The following is a 22,896-nucleotide window of genomic DNA, read 5'->3' on the forward strand; positions in this document are numbered from 1 at the left end:
CACAATTAACCCCTCAGGTGCTGCACTAGCCACCAATAATTTCAATAGGGGGTGGGGGGCCGCACTAGCCACCAATGATTTTAATAGGGAGGGGGGCTGCACTGGCCACCAATGATTTTAATACTGAGGAGGGAGGGGGGGTCTGGCCCCCTGCTGCCTTGCAGCACCTGATCTCTTACAGGGGGCTGTGATCCTCACAATTAACCCCTCAGGTACGGCACTTGAGGGGTTAATTGTGCAGATCACAGCCCCCTGTAAGAGATCAGGTGCTGCTACGCAGCAGGGAGCCGTTATGTCCACAGTTCTCAGTATATTCTAACTTGAAGCGTCCCCATCACTATGGGAACGCCTCTGTGTTAGAATATACTGTCGGATCTGAGTTTTCACGAACTAACTCAAATCCGATGGTATATTCTAACATAGAGGTGTTCCCATGGTGATGTGGATGCTTCAGGTTAAAATATACCATCGGATTGGATAAAACTCAGATCCGATGGTATATTAATATTACACGAACACCGAACCTGAACTTTTACTAAAATGTTCGGGTTCGGGTGCACCGTAAAGTTTACTTTACAGTTCGGGTTTTCTCAACCCTATTGGTGAGGTGTTTGCAGCGAAGTATTTTTTATTGTTTTGTCTTTGTTTTCTGTGCCTCTTTGTGGGTATAGTGAAAGCTTTGTGTAGTTGTTTCCAGAGTCTTGAATCCTAGTGGATTGTCTTTGTTTCAGTGCATCCTTGGATTTGTCGATCTACAGCGGTATTGTTGTCAGTTTTCAATTTCCTGTTTTAGATTTTATTTTTCTACTGTTTCTTTGGACTTACCAGGTCAGGGTCAGTTTCTACAAGGTTTTATTTCTCTCACTGCCCACCTATATCCTCATCCTCTGCCATCCTCTTCATTCATTTTTGTGTCATCTTTTGCTTAGTTTATTATTCTGCATTTGCCTGTCAATCTGATATATGCTTTTTATAACTTTTTTGCTACCATAGTTTGGTTGTCATGTAATTCTGCTCTACTCAATTCCTGGGGGTATATGAGTATCAAGAGCCATAATTAGGATTCAGAAAAAGCTATGGGTGATACATTTCTGTAGACTTGAATATAAAAATACCAGAAAATCCACGTAATGACTAAAAGGGTTTTCCAAGATCTTTATACTAATGACATATCCTCAGGCTAGGTCATCAGTATCTGATCAGAGCGGGTCCGACATCAGGGACCTCTGCCAATCAACTGTTTAATAAGGCAGGGACGCTCATATGCCACGGCCTTCTCCCTGCTCACCAAGTACAGAACCATCCATTTGATAATGGCTTTGCTTTATATCGCAGCTGAGCCCCATTCTCTTCTATGCAGCTGAGCTGCACTTAGGCCATGTGACCGATGAAAGTGATGTAACATGGCCTAGGGAAAGCTGTGAGAAGTCTGTGGCACTACTGCATTGGTGCCTTCTCAAATAGCTGATCGACAGGTGTCCCAGGTTTTGGACTCGCACCAATCAGATACATCAGTATAAAGATCTCGGAAAACACCTTTAATGATTGGAGACAAGCTGGTTGACAACTAATATGGCTACCATTATAGTTACTTAAGGATTATCACTTAGCAAATCTGCCTGGTTATGCAAATACACTAGAGATTAGCGAATTTCTCCAAAATTTGATATGTCCGGTTCACCAAAATTTTCGGCTTGTTTTATTTTCTGAATTTATTTGTGGTGAATTGTGTTAAAAAACAGCTATTTCCTGGCTGCAGAGAGCCATTATAGAAGTGTAGAACACTGTGCCTTGCAGTTAAATGCATAGGAAGTCTGCTAAGGTAGACAAACAATACTGTGAGTCAGTATGACATGTAGATGACAGGTGTCACTCTTAGAATCACTGCACACTTCACTTATTTGGGCAGTTATGGGGCCACAATGACCCAGTGTGGTGGTGGCAGCAGCATCATCAGGAGGCCACAGAATGGCACAATGACAGAGTGTTGAGGTGACAGCAGCATCAGGAGGCCACAGAGTGGCAAGGTGACATAGTGCTGAGTTATCAGCGGCATCAGGAGACCACAGAGTAGCAAGGTGACATAGTGTGGAGGTGGCAGCAGCATCAGGAGACCACAGAGTGGCAAGGTGACATAGCGTGGAGGTGACAGTAGCATCAGGAGACCACACAGTGGCAAGGCTACATAGCGTGGAGGTGGAAGCAGCATCAGGAGACCACAGAGTGGCAAGGTGACATAGTGTGGAGGTGGCAGCAGCGTTTGGAGACCTCAAAGTGACCCGGTAATAGAGTATTTAGGAGGAAGCAGAATCAGGAGACCACAGAGTGACCCGGTGACAGAGTGTGGAGGTGGAAGCAGCATCAGGAGACCAGAGAGCAACCCGGTGACAGAGTGGGGAGATGGGTGGCAATACCAGTACCAGCTGAAGATAGTGGGTTAAATTAGGAGCACTTGGCATCAGATGTGTGGCATCAGGTGGGTGGCAGCATCAGAATAGTAGCTGAGGCAGGTAACCAGTAGAAACCGGTCACTTTTGCCAAAGTGTTGGTGTGGCACTATGGATGATCTAGTCTGATACATCAGGCATTGGTTGGTGGAAATCCTGGCTGATCCATGCCTGATTCATTTTGACAACGGTCAGTCTCTCCACATTTTGGGTGGATAGGTGAGTTTTTCTTGGAGTAACTATGGCACCCACCGCACTAAACACCCGCTCTGATGCCACACTACTGGCCGGGCAGGACAGCTTTTCAGGGCAAACTCTGATAGTTGTGGCTACAAATTTGGTTTGGCTGCCCATTAGTCCAGCAGATCTTCAATGTGGGGTGGCAGGGTGCTGTTCAAGTATTCCACCACCTGCTGGATCAGGTTCTGTTTCAGGTCTAGCTGCTGCTGGTGAGTAGTTTCTTCAATAGGCGGGTGAAGAAAGATGCTCATCAGCGAGTCTACCCTCAAGTTGCTGCTGATGGAGCTGGAACTGCTCCTACCCCCACCCTGCCATAGCAGCCATGGCAGAGAAACGTGAGTGCAGAGGGCCACCACGGTCAGACCTGCGAGAGGATGGACAATGGCGCAGATAGGCAGCGGCCAACTGACTACATAGGATGTCTCTGTAGTAGTTCAGTTTGTCCTCCCTCTCAGCGGGTGTATAAAAGGGCTTCATTTTGGACCGGTAGCAAGGGTCTAACAAGGTGGAGATACAGAAGTCATCCCTCTACTAAATTATGGCAATTCGGCTGTCACTATGCAAGCAAGTAAGCATGCATCGGGCCATTTGTTCAAGTGACTCGGAGAAATTCCCTGCTTCCATCTCCACTGCATACTGCCACGGTTTATCCCGTAGTCCTGGCAACTGACAAATAACGTGGCCTCCTCAAAGCGCCTGAGCAAACTGCAGTTTTCACGCATGAGCTGCCACTGGCTGACATCGAAGTTACACAGGGGATTACTACTGTCAGCCTTAATCATCAAGAAATTGTTTATGGCCTTTTTCTGTTTGTATAGTCGGTCCAACATATGGAGGGTTGAATTCCAACGGATGGAAGCGTCACATATCAGCCTATGTTGGGGGAGGCTGTTCTGCTTCTTCAGCACAAGGAGGGTGTGCTTTATGGTGTATGAGTGGCTGAAGTGCATGTAAAGTTTCCTGGCCATTTTAAGATATCTTGCAGATGGTGGAAGACTTCAGGAGCTGCTTAACAACCATATAGAACACGTGTGCAATGCAGGGCGCATGGCTCAGCCCTCCTTGACACAGAACTGATCGTTGTCGGTCAACATGTTTCCACGGAGAAAGCCAGGATTTGATTTCTTGATGAAGGACACAGAGCAGTCCCTCCCCTGTATGACTCAGTTTGCCCAGGCAAATGAGGTGCAGAACAGCTTGACACTGCCGTGCTCTGCACATGTGGTATGCTGAAGGAGCACTGTGAATTGTCCCTGCAGTTGAGGCTGAGGAAATGGTGGAGAATGAGGAGGTAGAGGCAGACATTGTCGCAGGACTAGCGGCGTGAGAGCGTGGAGGCAGAAGTGGCGTCACCTGTCCAAGTTGCTGGTGTGGCTATGCAGGAAACACATTTACCAAGTGGTCCGTTAAGGACATATATTGTTCTTGACCGTAGTTACAGCTCTACACGTTGGCGCTGCTGTGCACTTTGGCAGATACCGACAGGCTCAAAAACTGACTCACCTTCCATTCTACATGCGTGTGCAGGGCTGGTACTGCCTTTTTGGCAAAGAAATGATGGCTTGGGAATCTCCACCTCGGCTCAGCACACACCATCAGTTTTCTGAAAGGTGCAGAGTCCACCACTTGGAAAGGGAGTGAATGCAGCACCAGCAACTTGGCCAAGAACACATTCAACTTATGCGCAGTTGAATGAGTGCACACATACTGTTGTCTCTTGGCAATCGCTTTGGTGATCGATTGCTGACAGAATGACTGACGAGGAGTAGGAGAAGGAGCAGGAGAACCAGGACTAGCAGGGGATAGGAAGGAAAGACAGCTCCCTTCGGATGAGGTTGTGGAGCCTTGACTGCCTGAAATCGGCTGCATGCCACTGGGTGATGCAGCAGTTGCTGCGGCAGGCTGGACCACCACATCGGAGCCACGGTTCTCCCAGGCCATGCTATGGTGATGCTGCATATGATGACGCAGGGCCGTGGCACCCTGGCAATGCTTCACCTTCTGCCCACAGATTCTACAAATGGCCATGTTCACCCCCTCAGGCGGGTTAACAAAAAACTGCCACACCGCTGAGTAGGGGATTTTACCCCCAACACTTCACACTGACTGACTGCTACCGGTGCTGCTTCCATGAACCCCTGCACCACTAGTTTCCAGACACGTAGGCTCCTATAAAGCGAGTGGTCTACCCCGGGCATGTTTGGCTTCCGACCTCCCACTGATGCCACCCTGCTGACTCCCGGCCACGCTAGCGACTTGCTGACTCCGCCCCTGCCTCTCTTCTACCGATGATGATGAAGCCCCTAATTTACCCGGCTCCCAAGTGCGATCAGCTACATCATCATCATCAAGTACTGTCTGCACGTCACTGATATACTCCTCAACGGTCTCTGGGTCAGGAGCCTGACTGCTCTTAACACGAGCTCCCACGCCAATCTCATCATCACTACTTGCCCGCCTACCGGAGAAAGCAACAGATGTCTCCTCCACATTTTGACTGGCCAGTAGCTACTGACTGTCCTCTAGTAGCTCGCCCTTGCTGTATAATGGAATTGTGCCCGCAGCATATAATACTTGTCTGGTTGAGGGAACAGAAAAGGACAGAGGCAGGTTGAGGACAGTTGAGGGCACAGGGCCTGCTCCCGGGCCATGCCAACTATAGGTTGTGTCTGACGAACCCACCAACTCTTGGCTGGGGGTTTCTGATGTCACTTGGAACGATATGGATGACTGAGTCAATCATTCAAGAACTGCCAGGTTCATGGTCAAGACACGACTGCTAGATGACACCAGGAGCTCAGGCCCCTTGCAATGACTCCTGCTGCCATGTCTCCTTACTCTGTTGCATCCTGTGCCTGCGCCAGAAACATTTAGGCCCCTGCCACTCCCCTGTGCAGGGCCTGGCACTTCTCTGTCTGACATACTATTAGATCAAATAAATAAAAAGGAAATTAAAACACACCAAAAAGGTCTATAATTTTCTCACTTCACCACACAATGGCTAATAAGCCCTATTTTCCCCACTAATACAAGCCAAAAAGGGCTTTAGAATGTATAACTGCTGCTAAACGGCAAATGGGCTCTTATTTTTCCACTTATACATGCCACAAAAGTCTTTAGAACATTTAACTGCACCGCTGAACGGCAAATATATATTTTTTTGCCAATACACGCTAAAAAGGGCTTTAGAACATATAACTGCCCCGCTGAACAGCAAATAGTCCTTTACTTTTTTCCACTTATAAACTCCACAAAAGGCTTTCAAACAAATAACCGCACTGCTGAACAGCAAATAATATATATTTTTTTGCCACTAAAAGACGCCAAAAAGGGCTTTTAGAACATATAACTGCACCGCTGAATGGCAAATAATATATATATTTTTTACCATAATCCACCCCAAAAAGGGCTATAATTTTCTCACTTTACCACACAACAGCTAAAAGCCCTTTTTTCCCACTAATACAAGCCAAAAATGCTTTAGAACATATAACTGCATAGCACAAGGGCAAATAATACATATAAATATTTACTTGTAATAAACCCTGTTATTGGCTCTATCAAACAGCACTTGCACTCCAATAACAAGAACTATTTGCTGGAATTACAGAGGTATATAATGGCAATTTGGATCGCAGTAGTGCAGCAAGGTGTAATAGGATTGTTCCTATTACCCAGGCTGTAACCTCCCCTACTGAAACTGTGGATACTCCATATCCTTTCCCTGAACTTCTATACAGCAAAATAAAAGTTTTAGTCTTTTCCACCACTCTCCCTGCACTTAGTACACTGGAAAATGGCTGAATTTAAGATGGCTGAAGCTATTTATAGGCTGGCTAGCTACTGATTGGCTGCATGCATGGCATTGTGGGTGATCCCTCGCTCCTAGAGTTCCTTGCTCCATGTCCTAACATGTGCAGCAGCCATTTTAGGAAAAAATATGATTTGTTACCATGAAGAGTGAGGAAATTCGGATTCGGTGCAAATTGATTTTTTTATGAAATTCAGATTGAATTCCACTTTGTAAACTTTGATTTGATCATCTCTAGCGAACATAATGGAATAAGCAAATCTTATTTAGTACTTTTTGAAAGCTTGTCAATTTGATATATCTGTATTGAGATTCATATATTTACCATTAATGTGTCCTGGTAGTACTATCCAAAACATGTATACTCCCACACATCTGTCATGTACTTTGTAGGTGGGTGGGGAGTGGGCAAAACCCCCCACCGTACGATGACTGGGGGATAAGGAAAGCAACTAGGCCTGAACACAAGGATAAGGGAGCAGGTCACCCCTAATGCATCCCTATACCTAGCCCTAACTCCTCACCGTATGAGCTGACGATGGATAGTGGGACGGCTCATACCCTGGATACCTAAGGCCCTGAGTCGCCCCGAGAATCCCTCACAAAGGAGCTGAGGAGAGGCACCCTGTTCTTCCAGGACACGGAAGAACAGGAGTCTCAAAAGGCCTAGAAGCAGGGAAAGGAAAAGACAATATGCAGCAAGAGAATCGGCAGGTAAGAAAACAAGACGACACACTTACCTGCTGCTGCCACCACGACTGGGACCTGTGAATACGTACTGGAGCCCTAACACCAAACAGGACACCATACCAGCAACTCACACAAATATCAAGCACACCAGACTCCGCCAGGACCCCCATGCCTCAAGGTGCATGGCAGCCCCAGGTGGCACTGCATACAGGCTAGGAAGTCTAGCAACCATGCTGGAAGATATCACCAAACATACCAGACAAGGAACACCAGGCTAGAGATTACAAAACACCAAATCATAACCCCATACCAAACATACAACACAAGTAAGGGAGAGAAGACATCGCTGGAGACCTCAATGTCCCACTAGGAGGCCCTCAATCTAGGAGATGAAGTATGAAGACCAGGAGCATAACTCCAGCACACACCATGGCTGGAGTACTCCTGACTCCTGGCCTCTAGCCACAGGTAAGATAAACCACCTTGTGACCACGTCCAACAAGGTGGTTAACCCCTCCAGCACCAAACAGAGGAGGAAACAACGGACAGGGGAAGTGCACACACCAGCATAAAAAGGTACACATTGCTGCAGGCAACAACATGCAAGGCAACCATGTCACGGCACACACCACAAAGGCCATGACACTGCCCCCACATGCTGAAACAGCAACACGTTTCCACAGGCAACAGCAAGCGTGGCATAAGTGTCACAGCGCACACCAAAGGCAGTGACTGTCACTATGTCAGCAGGTGCTGTGACATCATTAGTGGCGATGTTAGCGAGCACAAGATTTGGCGAGTTTTCTTCAATCAAGATGGCCATGACAGCCTCTCCGCGATTAACCCGTGAAGGACTTGATGTGATTCTCACAATCAGTGTTGAACGCAGCATCTGAGGATCTGAGGGATTCAATGATGAGGTTCCGTGCCATCACCGTTCCCCATCATTGCACCTGTACCCGTGATGAGGAGGAGCTCTAGTACTGCTGTCTCTGTAGGAATCAGTGGGCATTTATTTTTGCCCTAATGGAAAGTGACTAGTTCATGCATAGACAGTTCTGTGGCAATATTTTTATTTATTTTTTATTTATTTTTTTACAAAAGCTTACCTCAAATATTTATTGCTTTGGATTACTTTTTCATTAAAGTGGAGTGCCCCTTTAAGCCTCATCTTACCATGTACTCCCCAGTGATCAATAGAGCTGGTGTCACAATGGAGACAACCAGGGTCCATACAAAGGTCCCAAGGAATGACCTAAAATAAGAATAGTCCTAAAAAGAATAGTGACAAATGTAAGTATTTGATATCCATATGTTGTAAGAAAAGAAAGGGTAACATTTATTTACATAGATAACACTGTAAATAAGAATGTTAGTTTGGTTCCAAAGGGGTTAAGTAACTTTTTTCCCATTATCAGCTGATTAAATAGATTTTATGAATGGACAACGCATCGTAAGAGCTAGATTTTACATTTTATCTGCACCCAAAATGAAATATTTAACTTTGGCTGCATGTCCAGGTTTCCTTGGCACCAACACACGAGCTGATGTCTGCCAATTCCAATGACTACGCTTCTATGTTAACAGATGGCAGTGCCTGGTGTTACCAAGCCCCATCTGCTGGCAGAGATCATTTATTACAATGTGCTTCACTTAAAAATATATTATAATGAAACACTTTTGTTTCAAAGGGAAGATTTACCTTTAGCGACCCTTGACTGATGCATTAGAGAGTCGTATTGCCAGAAGCTCCCTAATCTGCCCTATTACTGAACTCCAGCATTTGTGGAGAGGAGCTGAAGAGAAATAATCCCACTTGCAATGCAGTACTGTACACTGTCGATGGCTGGAGGGTTGTTATGGTGGCCTTCAGTGTATTGTAACCTTCTGTAGATATAGATATAATGCAGACATAAATATGTGCTGGGATAAGACGTTAAACTGTGTGGTGTCTTCTGCTATACTAATAATTATAACTTACAGTGCCTAATTAAAAATGCTAGAAATGCTAGCAAATGTTTGGAAATTCATTTCTGGTCCATTTTGCATGAATCAGTCTTCAGGATTGTTTTGGCCAGAATAAATTTGACTGCAATCGAATGTGCACTAGAGATGTCGTGAACATAAAATTTTCGGTTCGCGAACGGCGAACGCGAATTTCCGCAAATGTTCGCGAATTTGAAAACCCACAGGGACTCTTTGTGGCCACAATAGTGATGGAAAAGTTGTTTCAAGGGGACTAACACCTGGACTGTGGCATGCTGGAGGGGGATCCATGGCAAAACTCCCATGGAAAATAACGTAGTTGACGCAGAGTGTGGTAAGTTGAAATCACTATGCGATTTATAGAACTTGAATTAATCGCATTGCGATTTCAACTTTCTCAAATACGACAGTACATTCTAGAATGGAGTGGTTCCCATGGTGATGGGGACGCTCCATGAGCACGGAAGTCGGCAGAAGTTCTAAGTTGAAATCGCAATGCGATTTATAGAACTTGAATTAATCGCATTGCGAATTCAACTTAGCGCTGCTGGATTCCTATTGGTTGTATTGCTAGAATATAACGAAGATTGAGAATATAGTGCTATATTCGTTATATTCGTCAATTCTAGCAATACAACCATTAGGAACCCAGCAGCTCTAAGTTGAACTCGCAATGCGATTAATATAACCTGCATTATTCGCATTGCGATTACAACTTAGATCTGAGTTCCTAATGGTTGTATTGCTAGAATTGACAACGAATACAGCACTATATTCTCAATCTTCGTTATATTCTATCAATATAACCATTAGGAACCCAGCTCTAAGTTGTAATCGCAATGCGGATAATATAACCTGTATTAATCACATTGCGATTACAACTTTGTGACACTGCAGCTTCAGAATTAATCTAAGATGGATGCTGTCCTTGCTTTTTGATAGGCGGTGGGAGGGTCTGGGAGGGAGGGTCTGCTGATTGGCTGACTGTGAGGTACAGGGTCAAAGTTTGTTCAATGATGACGTATAGGAGGCGGACCGAACATCGCATATGTTCGCCCGCCGTGGCGAACGCGAACATGCAATATTCGCCGGGAACTGTTTGCCGGAGAATAGTTCGGGACATCTCTAATGTGTACCTATAGACCTGAAAAGTGGTGTACAATACTCTGGGGTCTCCTAGGATTGTATCTGCCCCCCTTCAAGATCTTTTACACCAATACATCTTTAGTAAATTCAAAGTGACAGTGATAAATTTGGCTATGGTTACATGGACAGTAACTGGTGGTAGCAAAAAGCCTGTTTAATAACGCAATGCACCTATGGATATTTTTTATTTATTGGTGACAGATGCTTCCTTCTCCGTCTTCTGATGTGTATAATGGTGGTATCCATTTTGAGCAATTTGTCCCAAATAATTTGCAAAAGTTTCAGCTTCTCTAGAATCAAAATATTTGTGGGAATTCGTAACAAATTAAATTAGTTTAAATCAATTCACTCATCTCTACAGTATGATGGGCAAATATCAGTGCCATATGTTGACCATATACAATAAGACCATACAGTGCTCAAATAATTTCAACATACTGTACAGTGACCAAATAATAGCTCCTAACATAAAATGATCCAATACCACTAGTCAATATAATAAATGAAATAAATGTAAGTACAACTGTTATACAATTAGTATGTGTAGTAGTCAAAAGGCTTGAGTGCAAAACCTTCTGTGATGTCCTCTTCAGAAATACATGGCTCATGCATGGCACTTCACATGCCTAATGCAAGCCATGCTTATGGTAGAAGAAGAGCATACGCTGGTATTTTATTTTAGCTGTTTTAGCCTGGTGGAAATGAATTGGTTAAAATAAATATATTAGAGAAAAGAGCATTCCTATACATACAGACATAGTGCTGTGATGTCACAAGTTCACAACAATACTTAGTGCACTAATCACTAATATGTAGTCAGACCTGTTAAAATGGGAAGTTGCACGTATTGCGAAAAAATATATCTGCATATAAAGCTATTGTAATGTTCTGCTGTGCCAACCATTTTCTCCAGTCTCAGGAAACTTCTAGCATCTTGAAAACTAGATGCCTGTATTGCGCACACATTAAGAATTTTCGCAATGAATACCATATTAGTGAATTCTGTAATATATGACGAATATTCTACCTAATATTTGTGAAATATTGCAAATTCGAATATTGCCCCTGCCGCTCATCACTATCCAGAACACAGATGTGTGCCCACCCTAAGACGGAGGAAAAATGGTAGTGCATCTTATGAAGCAAATACCAATGAGCGCCATTATAGTACTTATTAGGACACAGTAGAACTGGGGAGTGGTGAATGTAGCACTCCTGATGCTGGCTTTACTCACCGCTTCTTAGTATTCTGCTGGTGCCACATTGTGTTGTGTCCTGACTGCATACAACCTCAGGACTTAGTGCACATAAGCACGCACTATGACCTGATGCTGTGCGACTTCAGGTCACAGTGCTGCACTACAGGAAGAGCACCCTGGATCTCCAGAGTATCGGCACCATCTGCAGCAGGAGAGGTTTCTTCTTTCTGATTTGGGGTCTGATCAAGAGTGGGGGTCTGATCTGAGGTCTGATGTGAATCGGGGTCAATTTGGGGTCTGGTGAAGATTGGGGGGTCTTCTCTGAGATATGATAAAGATTGGGGGTCTGATCTGAGGTCATGACTCACCATGCTACTGCCTGCATGCTTCTACCTAGTACTCCAGTCTCAGTCTACTTAGGAATAGTTTGCATACTTCCAAATCCCTCCCCAGCCAATGGTTAGGGGTCTCTGGGTATATAAGGCACCCAGAGGGTGTAGAGAGCTTTAAGGTTCCTTTTAACCTGCAAAGGTGTTGAAGTTTAGTGCTTCTGCAATTCTCCTATGTTTACTCCTGTTGATGCACTACCACTGTACTTCCCCACATAAGTGCTCCTAAACTTCCAGTTTCAGTTCTGTACCATGTTTAGGTTAACCCTGTCCATCTGCCTTGTTCATGTTCCTGTCAAATACCCAGCTTGCCTGCTGTGCTTGTGTCTTCACTACCTCCCAGACTTCGACTTTGTCCTGTGCCTTAATTCATCTACACTACCAGTGTGCAGTCCAGATCCAATAACCTGCCTTTAAGCCTTAGTGGCTGTTCAGACTGCTCCTGCGGTTCTCCTGCCATTTTGGTGCATTTTCTATATCCTGAGCTCCCAATGCTCCCAGTCTCTAACCCCAGTGAATCATCTGCCATCTACATCAGGCCTATCCCAGGAGCTAGTGGTCCAGTTGCTCCCCTGCAGTAAAGATTAGATTCCTGTACAGGGATTAAAGAGTGTATATGAAGGTAGCGCTGTAACAATGCCCTTAGGGTTATCCCTACTGGTGCTAGACACGGTGGGTCCACACTTGCTGATCTGTAGCAATAGGTTCTATTTGTAACCACCTAACATACCCTTGAGACTTCAATAGGGTCTTTTGGAGTTTTTGTGCAGTTTCAGAGGCTGCTCTATTTCTGTCACAAAATCACAAAAAGTTAATTGAGCCCCAAAAAGTTGCAAATTGTGCAAAAAATGTAGCAGATCATGTAAAAAGTTCACTTTTTACTGTGTTTCACAAGATTAGGGATAATTACAAGTACTTCCCATGAATTTTGCTTTTAGACTGGCATATGAAACGTCAGTCTTAATAAATCTGTCCCAATGTGTTCATTTCATAACTTACCGAAAACTTTTAATTTATTTGTTACTCACATATTCTGTAGCCCTTTACAGACATTATAATAACTCACTGTTCCCAACAGAACTCTAAGCCTATTGAGTAGCATGGTGGCCTTGCAATTCTGGGGTCCTGGGTTCCAATCCGACCAATGGCAACATCTGCATGGAGTTTGTATGTTCTTCCAGTGTTTGTGTGGGTTTCTTCTGGGTACTCCGGTTTCCGCCCACACTCCAAAGGCATACTAAAAGGGACCTTAGATTGTGAGCCCCGTTGGGGGATAGTGTGATGATAATGTCTGTAAAGCAAAGCAGAATATGTCAATGCTATTACATGCTCTATAAGTGGGTAAAATAATAATATTTCAATGTACATATTGATTTCTATTAACAAACAAGGTCTTGCCCTGTTGGCTATAGATTTTTGAACCTGCAAATAATACAGGTCTGTGTGTTACTCATGGTGATATACCCCATCTGTATGAGTCCTACTAGATCATTACATTGCAAGACTCAATATGGAATGGTCAGTTAACCAAGACATTCCTTTCCAGCTATGACTTCTTGCCAGCTGCTATGTGATCTATTATTCAGCACAAGGAGATTATGTGATTTACTTTTAGAAATGAAGCAGTTTCTAGGACATGAGATGAATAGGAACAGCAACTCCGATCTTCATGTGTAATCTTCATGTAAATAAATGTATCAAGTCAATAAACAAAACCTTGAAATAAGTTCCTGCTGGTTTATGTGAATACAGCTAAATGCTTTTGTGGCTCAGCATACTGATTCTCGTGAGGAACAAGCATATAATCAACAAAGAAAAGCACAAAGCATTGTGAGGTCATACATACGCTTCTTTTATTCTATTCAACCTCCTGATAATAGATCATATTTACTAAAATAGCATTAAAAAAATAAATGCAAAAACTCAACATATACTGCCGCCTCCTACGCACGCATGAAAAGCTGAATGCTACAATTAATGAAAGGGTTAGTTTAAAGCATTGTTCTCCTTAAAGGGGTATTCCTATTCCAGACATTAATGGCATATCTCTAGGATATGCTATCCATGTCAGATAGGTGCAGGCCCCACCTCTGGGGCTCACACCTATCTCCTAACTGGGCACCAGAATTGAAGAAGAGGACACTGGCTTGGCTATTTTCTGAAATCCCATAACAGTGAATGGAGAGCACACCAGGGGTGCACAGCGACCTCTCTGTTCACCGCTATGGGACTGATGGGATTAGCCAAGTCAGCGCTATTTTTCGAACTCCTATAGCAGTGAAAAGAGAATGGTGCGCATGCACACTTGCTCCCGGTGAACTTTGGGGGTTCTGTTCTGGGGATAGGAGAAGGTCCAAGATGTGACATCAATGTCTAAGAAGGGCCATTCCCTTTGCTGATATCCTTCTTTACTTATTCTGCACCCTTGCATATGCTCTATTCCAGAGCTGACGTCAGTAGTGTACTGGTTTCCTTTTAACATCCATGCTGTATGATCTCACATTTCACTGCAACCCCCTGCTTGTTCAGCACCTTCAAAGAGCTTACTCTATTCTGCAGTGTTGTGACAGATAAGTTAGTAACTGCATTGGCAAATTGATGGCAGGAATCATGGGATAGCATGCTAATGCTTCTGACTCCCAAACAATATCATACAACTCAGTCGGGATACATAAGTAAAGGCGAATAGATACATGAAATATTGGTTTAATCAACTGTATAACTCTACGAGGTGCAGAGGTAACGGTTCATGTGAGTCCAAAGGCCCCTCCACCACATAAAGGTGTCTAATATTATAAAGGAGCTTCAAGTTAAGCTTCTAAGCGTGAAAAAAATAAAATAAAAAGCCAAGCAACTTAAGTTTTGATTTTACTAGCCTCTGTATAATAGTCTGAAAATCTAAGGGCAATAATTTGTATTGGAGACTTTGAAAATGCAATTTAGTTAAAGGTTTGTTAAGGTTTTATATATTTGGTATAAAAATCAGTTTTAGTTAAAGGGAACCTGTCACCTCTCCAGACAAGTGTGTTTTAGTAACTACTTGCATTTCCCATATAATAACAATTCTCTGCACAGGCTGACCCTGGCAGCACTGATTGGATAGTAGCAGGCTGTCCGGCAGGGACAACTCCCCAACTGGTAACAGCCAGATGGATTTTTATTGCAGACTTCTGGCAATTTACTCTTAAACTTCTAGAAATAATTTTAAAGGAATGAGACAGCATAGAGTCTAAAGAAACTACATGGACAACATAGACCAACATAGACATGAGATGCTCATTAACTTTATAGACATGATGTGTGATTTATGTAGAGGTCATTGTGCAGTAAGGGGGATCATATTAGCTGTGGCCCTTACCTATTGAGAATGGTGGTAGTTATACAGAGGTGTTATCTCTCATTGTAATCCTTCCTGTGATCATAAAGCAATGACTGGAAGCAGATCCTTATTAGACACCATGGTATGCCGCCTACAAACAATGATTTTTTAACCTGTCAATGGATTTGGATTGCAAACGCTAGTTTATTGGGCAATCAGCGGCAGTATTACAATGCCAGATGATCACTAATGAGCATTACCAAGACAGGTGTAACACACCCTTTATTGTTTGTATGTTTTATTGTTGAAAATATTCAATAAAACTTATCAGATTTTTGAAAAAATATATTTAACATAAAAACATGCTTTAAACAATAGGTCATTTTATCATGACTAATTTACTTTAAAGAGCATTTCTCTCAAATAAAGAAAATTAAGTGATATCCTGAATTTATCTTCTGCTGTGTTATTGATATTGAGACAAATTTTCTGAAAATGACCAACAACAAAAAATGGACTCCATTACAAGGGGTTGGACTCTAGCTGTACCAGATTTCTTAATGATGAACCTGGCTAGCCATGGAGAAATATGCAAATTTCACTAGATAACAAAAGGGTTAGATATTGTGGCATGGTATGAAGTCAACAGCTTTGACAGAAAAATCATTTTGCCTCAGGGGACATCTATGCTATATTACTGTATGTGTGGTTATTCAATGATTGTGATGGAAATTGTGTTTTTTTTTCTACATGTCAAGTTTCTCTATAAAACTTGTAACGTGAATAATTTGAGTTCTTAACACTGTTGAGGGTCGCTATCATACTGAAAGACCTTGCTGTCTTGGACCCACTGCACCAATTAATTGGTTTGGTTTTGGGCTAGTCCTGGCGATCCAATGGTGTTCATCCTTTAATAGATATACAGGGTTCAGACCTTTGCTTCAAAGGACACACCAGGCCGCTTTCTCTTGGAATAGTCCTTGTGTAGTTGGCAACTGACCCACAAAAGTCAGAGACACCAGTGCGAAGAGCCAAGTTGTTGGAACTATAAACCAAATGCTTTATATAAAAGAAAGGATCAAAGGAAGAATTTCAAAGCGAATTGATCCTAGAGGTGGACATATAAAACACCTCAAAAATAGTTTGTTGTTAATTTAAAATATATAGTGCAATCAGTAAAACATGGTACAAGCGTCTATGCAAAAATATAAATGATTTATTATACAATAACTTAAAATACAATCAAAGCTTGATCAATATAAAACTCAATAATATGCAATATTACACAGTAATATGCAGTGCCTAAATTCGCCACTAGATGGCTCTAACACAAATACCAGCATTCTATATTACCTCTCAAACATAAAATGTAATACATTTGTCTCGACCACAGTTATAAGATATGCTATCAGTTGACTATACACAGTAACTTAATAGTGATAAAGATAGATATGAACCCTTGCTCTGCTCAAACTATGACCAATCTTGGATATCAGGTAGTATTGCTACACAACTTATAAATTATCAGGCCTGATATTGACTATGGAATGTGAATATTCCAATCAGAGAGTTTCTCCGATATCAAAATTAGATCTTTTATTAAGTAATAAGCATCTTTAATGAATAGTAATAATATTGATGTACCAGATTTAACATTATACATCTGCACTAAAGCAGGGAGTTACTAAATATCAGGCTAATTAATTCAATCAGTAATCAATACTACACATAATAAAGTTATACGTTACCTAAGAATGCAGATGATATGCAGAGTCTATGGGAAGTCAGCTCTAAAGTCCGTTCTAATCATTGGGATTTTTCTCCAGGGTTGTTTCTCCTTTCTTTTATTTTCTCTCTTTCCTGTGTGTGGTTTAATTTCCCAAAACTTATCAGTTCGACACACCTTCCTAGCTTGGAGTTTTCCAATCATTGTCGGTTAGGCGTGTACATATGATAATGACTATGATGTCACTGTATTACCCAGAATGCATTTCTGCTGTTGGTGTAATGTTACTTATTTATACCTAGGTGGCACTATTGCATAATCTATTAGCATCATTACTAGTAAGGGTTAAATATCCAGGTCTGACTTCTTACATCTTACAGTCCATACACATAACATATGCAATTCTAAATCCGAGCTATGGGGATTAACTTTGACATATATACCAATTAAAGCATAGACATTAAGGTACCAGTTATACATTTCACAAACTATCAAATTTATGGTATTGATAAGAATATAATAGACCTTGTATTCTCACAGACATGTGTGTCTCCCCTGTCACTTCAACGGGTGATTGATTGTTAGTTAAAATAACACCGCCTTCGCTGAATGGAGACTCATTAACAAATTCTATACTTCAAATTTTCCTCATCATATTTTAGGAGTACATGTGTTCCTAGTGAGAAATATATAAGATAATAGATGTATTGACATCCTTCATAATATTCAACAATATAAAACAATACATATGTCCTATTGATTATCTTATATAAAAAAAAAACAAAAAAAACTAAGGTTCATTATATGTGTATACAGACACCACAGATTTTCAGCTTCACCAATAGACATCAACTGTAGGGGTAATAAGTACCAGATACATCTAGAGAATATCCTTATCTCAGTCATAAATCTATAAGGAGACAAGAATGACTCTTCTCAGACTGGCACATCTATAGAGAAGAAACCTTATGACCAGTGTCCTTTTCATGAATCTCTCTCAGACCGACTTTAAAAATACATACAAAAATGGTGGTATATCACAATATGGCCTCTTATATTTAATCAAATCCACTATAATTATAATATTTAGATATAAATGTTTCATACCTATGAAAAAGGCACAACAAAGTGGTCATGCAATACTTGTAGTTTGTAAACTCGCAGAGGTCAGGACAGGCAGAGTTTGTGCAATTACATAAAACTAATCTGAGATCAGGGCAGGCAGCAAAAATTCTGTATGGTAGACAAGCACAGGTCGAGGCAGGCAGCAGAGTGTCAGAGTTGGATCACAAGCAGAAGTTTTGTACATGGGCAGACAATCAGAAAAGCATGCCTTCACTGGTAAACTAGGAATGCAAGGATTGAGAGGGGCGACCAACATTTATGGCAGAAGCTGATTAACAATCAGAAACAGCTATGCAACTGCACACAGAGCAAGGAGAGGATGGGAATGGTAATAAAGACAAAAGGGGAGGAGTAGTAGTACACTAAATAATGTTCCAAAAAGTAGAGGGCAGCGACTGACACAGGCCACCAATGGTGGTTTAATGTTTTAACTAAATAAACTGGACAATATAGAGTGGCGTATTCCTCTTTCGAACAGTCACCCAGCACCAGGGGCAAATACCATGTAGAGATCATTGAAACTATTCTACAAGAGTTTAATTTGCTACCAAAAATGTCTAATTTTGGTGAATCCAAAACTTATCCGATTTGTCCTGTACAAATTTCTTAAAATAGCAGCCATATCAAAAGACAGAGAAGGCCACCAAAAAAGGATCATTTTTGGAATTGTTGGAATTTTTAAGGCAATTAGGATAGAATGTATTTGGACTGAATTAAATTTGATGGCAGAATTGATAGAATCAGACCTGAAACCATTTTTTGGGAAATTTGCTAAATTCAATTGCTACATCCCTGACATGAGAAAAGAAGACAATCGGGGTTAAAATTCACTGGTGAATTCTTGACTTAGGAATTGCTCATGTAGAAAAAGATAAATAAACCTAAAACAACAGAAAGGTTGAGGATTTTGAAGGACATGAATGGCAGGTTAGTCTCCAGTTTCCTAGTTACTGTCAGAGCAGGGAGATGGTAATTTATTCTAGTGTAGAGCATCTCGAGAAAGATGTTTCAAGTGTTCAGTGGCATGATGGCAGCTTGACAACCACCTCTGCCTTATAACCCTTATTTTCAAAATGCTACATTAATGTAAGATTACAGTTTCATTTTTCATCAAAAGAAGTCTTTGTAGTGGGTTCAGGCATTAACTACTTTTATTTTTCTTGTTTAAATCCAGAGGGATTCTTAAAACATTTAAATCTTTGGTTTGAAGGAACGATTAATGAGAACTAAGAATTACAGAAAAGGGAAATAAAAAAAAAATCCTGTCTTTTTTATGATGAATAATGAAGGAGAGAAAAGATAGTGTGTGGTATATCTGTCAGACTGAGGAGGGGGAATAGGGCTTTGCTATGATGGTATTAGGGGAGACCTTTTGGTGTTTTATCTAAAGATGGTATCTTAGGTGATATTATTGTAGTTTTAAGCTTCATTATATTAATATTATGGGGTTTTTTTGTAAATAGAGTCTATCAGCACACAAATTGTGCACAATGCTTGGTAGGACTGTCTCTCCATAATATAGGCATACCTTTAGCTGCCAATCTGATTCTGTTATCTTCAGAAAGCTCAACTGTCTGTTTAACTATCTGTCCCTGCCCTCTGCCTCTCTGTAGTGCAGACCCTCTTCAGGGTCTCCAACTTTTCCCAGTGGGTACAGTTGCCTGTGCTGCTCTGTACTTCTATGCAGGCTATGGCCTTCTTGCCGACTTAGCCTCTCTTCCTTCACCTGTAGGACATATACGTGCATTCTCCCTACTCTTTAAGAACCAGCACAGGCATACCCTAGTTCACACCAACCAATGGCTTAAGGTAAAAGTACAGTACTTTCCCCAATACAGCACAGAAGGTGTGCGTTATTTGTTTGTCTGCCCATGTGCCGACTTCTGCCTGTTTATTGGACCCTGACCCTCCTCTGCCTGACTGTGCTTGTATTGACTTTTTGCTTCTTTCCCTGACCTCAGACTGTTTACCATTAAGCACATACTCTACCTGCCCTGACCTCGGCCTTTTCCTGACTACAATTTTGGCTGAACTCTTGGTACCCTGAACCAATGTCTCTGACTCTCATGGCTTAGATGTTAACACACTATTACAGGTAAGGCTACTTTCACACCAATAATCTTGCTGGATCCATCATGGATCTGCAAAAAAAACTTCTGTCATGATAATACAGCTGACTTCATCCATTATGAACAGCTCTGGTTGTATTATCTTTAACATAGCAATGACAGGTCTGTCTCTAAATCCATTATAATTGGGGACTGAACAGTTTTCTTTTGTGTCAGAGAAAACGGATCCGTCTCTATCGACTTACATTGATCCTTCTTGCTCCACATCTCGGGATGAACTCAAGAGCGCTGCTTGCTGCACTTTTGTGTGGCATGACATGGAACAGAATGCAATACGTTCCCTTTAATTCAGTTTTGTCTCCATTGACAACAAAAGGGGACAAAACTGATGTGTTTTTCTCCGCTATTGAGACCCTATGACAGATCTCAATAGTGGAAAGGGAAAATGTTGGTGTGAAAGTAGCCTAACAGGTTGGTGGTTCCCATGCAGCAGGTTCCATATCTCTGTATAGGGGTTGAAGGGTGAATACCAGGGGACTAGCTAAGTCAAATTTGTTGTTTGTCACAGTGGTTCCACACCCACTGCCATAACAATTGGTTATCTTTGATCAGGTTTAAAACAGTATAGCATTCCTAATGTAATAGTTTGAGATTTTGTTGCTATTTCAATGAGAACCCCGCACAGGTTTTTAGCAAATACCAGCTATGTATTTCAATAATAAAATTACAGTTCAAATCTAAATGTAAAATCTCAGTGAATTAAGTAACTGTGAATTACACTGTGGCTTGTTCATAGTCTTAGCAGGCCAATCTCCACAGGACACCACTATAATAAAGTAGAGTTTGACAACAGACAAAAACCAAATGACCGATTTTCTCTGCCCTGTCTAATTAAAATGTGACTTAAATCTATCACTCTCAGTAGGCATTTGTACTAGCTCAGTGATATAGTATTGACGCCATACTCATCTACAAAGAGTCAGCCACGTCACTCTTCAGCCATACAAGAGCAGCCAGCCAAAATGGATAAATTACTACAGGCAATCCTACTTTTTCATTAAGATTGAAATTGCAGTAAGTCAAAGAGTAAACTTTGTACTAATCTATGTAGCTATAGTCACACATTATGGCTCCCTGCTTTCTCCTTTGTTCAAGAATTTACGAAAAAATATTCTGTATTTCATTATAAAGCTACTGAATTTATTATCTCTAAAAAGAAAATAGGGAAATATTTTAATCCAGGAATGATTTTTTTTTTTGCTATACAGTTAGAAAATTTTACTTATAGGGCTTCAGAAACATGCTAAGTAAACTGGCTGACATTAGACATATGAAGCTACCTGCGTTAGTCTTGTTTTCTAGATGCCTCCATTTTAGAAAAAAAAAAATACTTTTATTATATGCAAATGAAACTCTAGGACCAATCAGGGTGCTGCCTTAGGACCTAGAGGTTCCATTTTCTATCCCTCTGTCAGGTCCTGTTCTTCTTCAGTGTTCACATCATCCTGCCTTGCCTTGACTTCGGCGAAAATCTCACTCCTGCACTGAGCCATTCAGTGTACGGCACAGATGTAGTAAAGGAATTTACTGCCTCATCTCTCTGTTGTGAGGGATTAGCTCTATCTCCGTGGTCTCAGTCACAATATTCTCGCTGACAACCGTGTTGAATGTCCAAACAGTGCTTTTATTTTGATACCAGCACCAGCAAACACGATATAAAATGAAAACCTTCCCGTCTGGGCTCTACCTAAACATATAACATGATCCCTGACTCACCTATGCAGAGCGCTGTTCACACATGGACATGGATCCCACTTCCAATCCTATCTGCCAATTCAACTAAAATCTGGCCCAGACTACACCAACAAGAACCTTGTCTCAGCAACCTACATGCTGTTGAGACTATTACCTCCCGTATTTTAGCTATCCCACCCAGCTGAGGTATCTGAGTGGGATATACACCTCTTCCCGCACTGTCCACCTTATCACACTTATCACACCGTGTAATCAGGGATGTGCTTAATTGTGGATCTTACAAAATTTTATAATTGACAATAGACCATCCAATTTTTTTTCCAAATCCGTTAATTTTAGTAGATTCTATGTAATGTGTACGAGGGCCTCCCAATTACCCAAATATTGCAGATATCCGGGGGAGGAAACATGTTGGACTTCAATATGTGCAATCACCAGTGGCAGGAGGTATCTCTTTCCACAGTTAAACATACATGCATGCTTAGCTGAGCCAAGTTTCCACGTGTATGATGATGTAAGGTGAAATGCCTGTAATGTAAGGAACTCTTGGTTTTGACTATCTTTCCTCTGATAACACATCATTGGTGCTAATTTTCATTGGTTTGATTGCTCAGGCCAAAGGAAATTGAATGTGTGAGGAAGGATTGCTACCACAGTCGTTCCTCTCTCGATCTGTTTTATTATCGGCAGCACACCCCTGATCACACAAGGAGATGTGCTGCCTATATTTAGAGATTTTTCATTTGGATGAAAAAAGCCTATCAGCCAGTTGCCTTTTCATTGGCTGATCAGCTGATTTGATTATACAGGCCAATTGTCAGATACGAGAGTTCTTATGGATGCTTGTTCCAATAATTGCTAAAAATGTTGATTGTCTAATAGGGTTCTTTCTAAGTCTATTTTTTTAATAATTATGGGTGTCACTGGAAGGACTGGAAGTTTAAGGGTATAAGCATAAGTAGTAGCTTTGTATTATGCTCCCACACCAGCGATC

General features: G+C 41.7%; 1 protein-coding gene across 1 annotated transcript in view; it reads left to right on the forward strand.

The window, feature by feature from the left end:
• The window catches only part of CSMD3 (CUB and Sushi multiple domains 3), a 1,090,172-nt gene that overhangs the window by 1,037,652 nt on the left and 29,624 nt on the right, over positions 1 to 22,896 (forward strand). The gene's annotated exons all lie outside the window — the stretch shown is intronic.

Source organism: Bufo gargarizans, chromosome 5 (genome assembly GCF_014858855.1).
Source record: "Bufo gargarizans isolate SCDJY-AF-19 chromosome 5, ASM1485885v1, whole genome shotgun sequence".
In the NCBI taxonomy this organism is placed as follows: domain Eukaryota; kingdom Metazoa; phylum Chordata; class Amphibia; order Anura; family Bufonidae; genus Bufo; species Bufo gargarizans.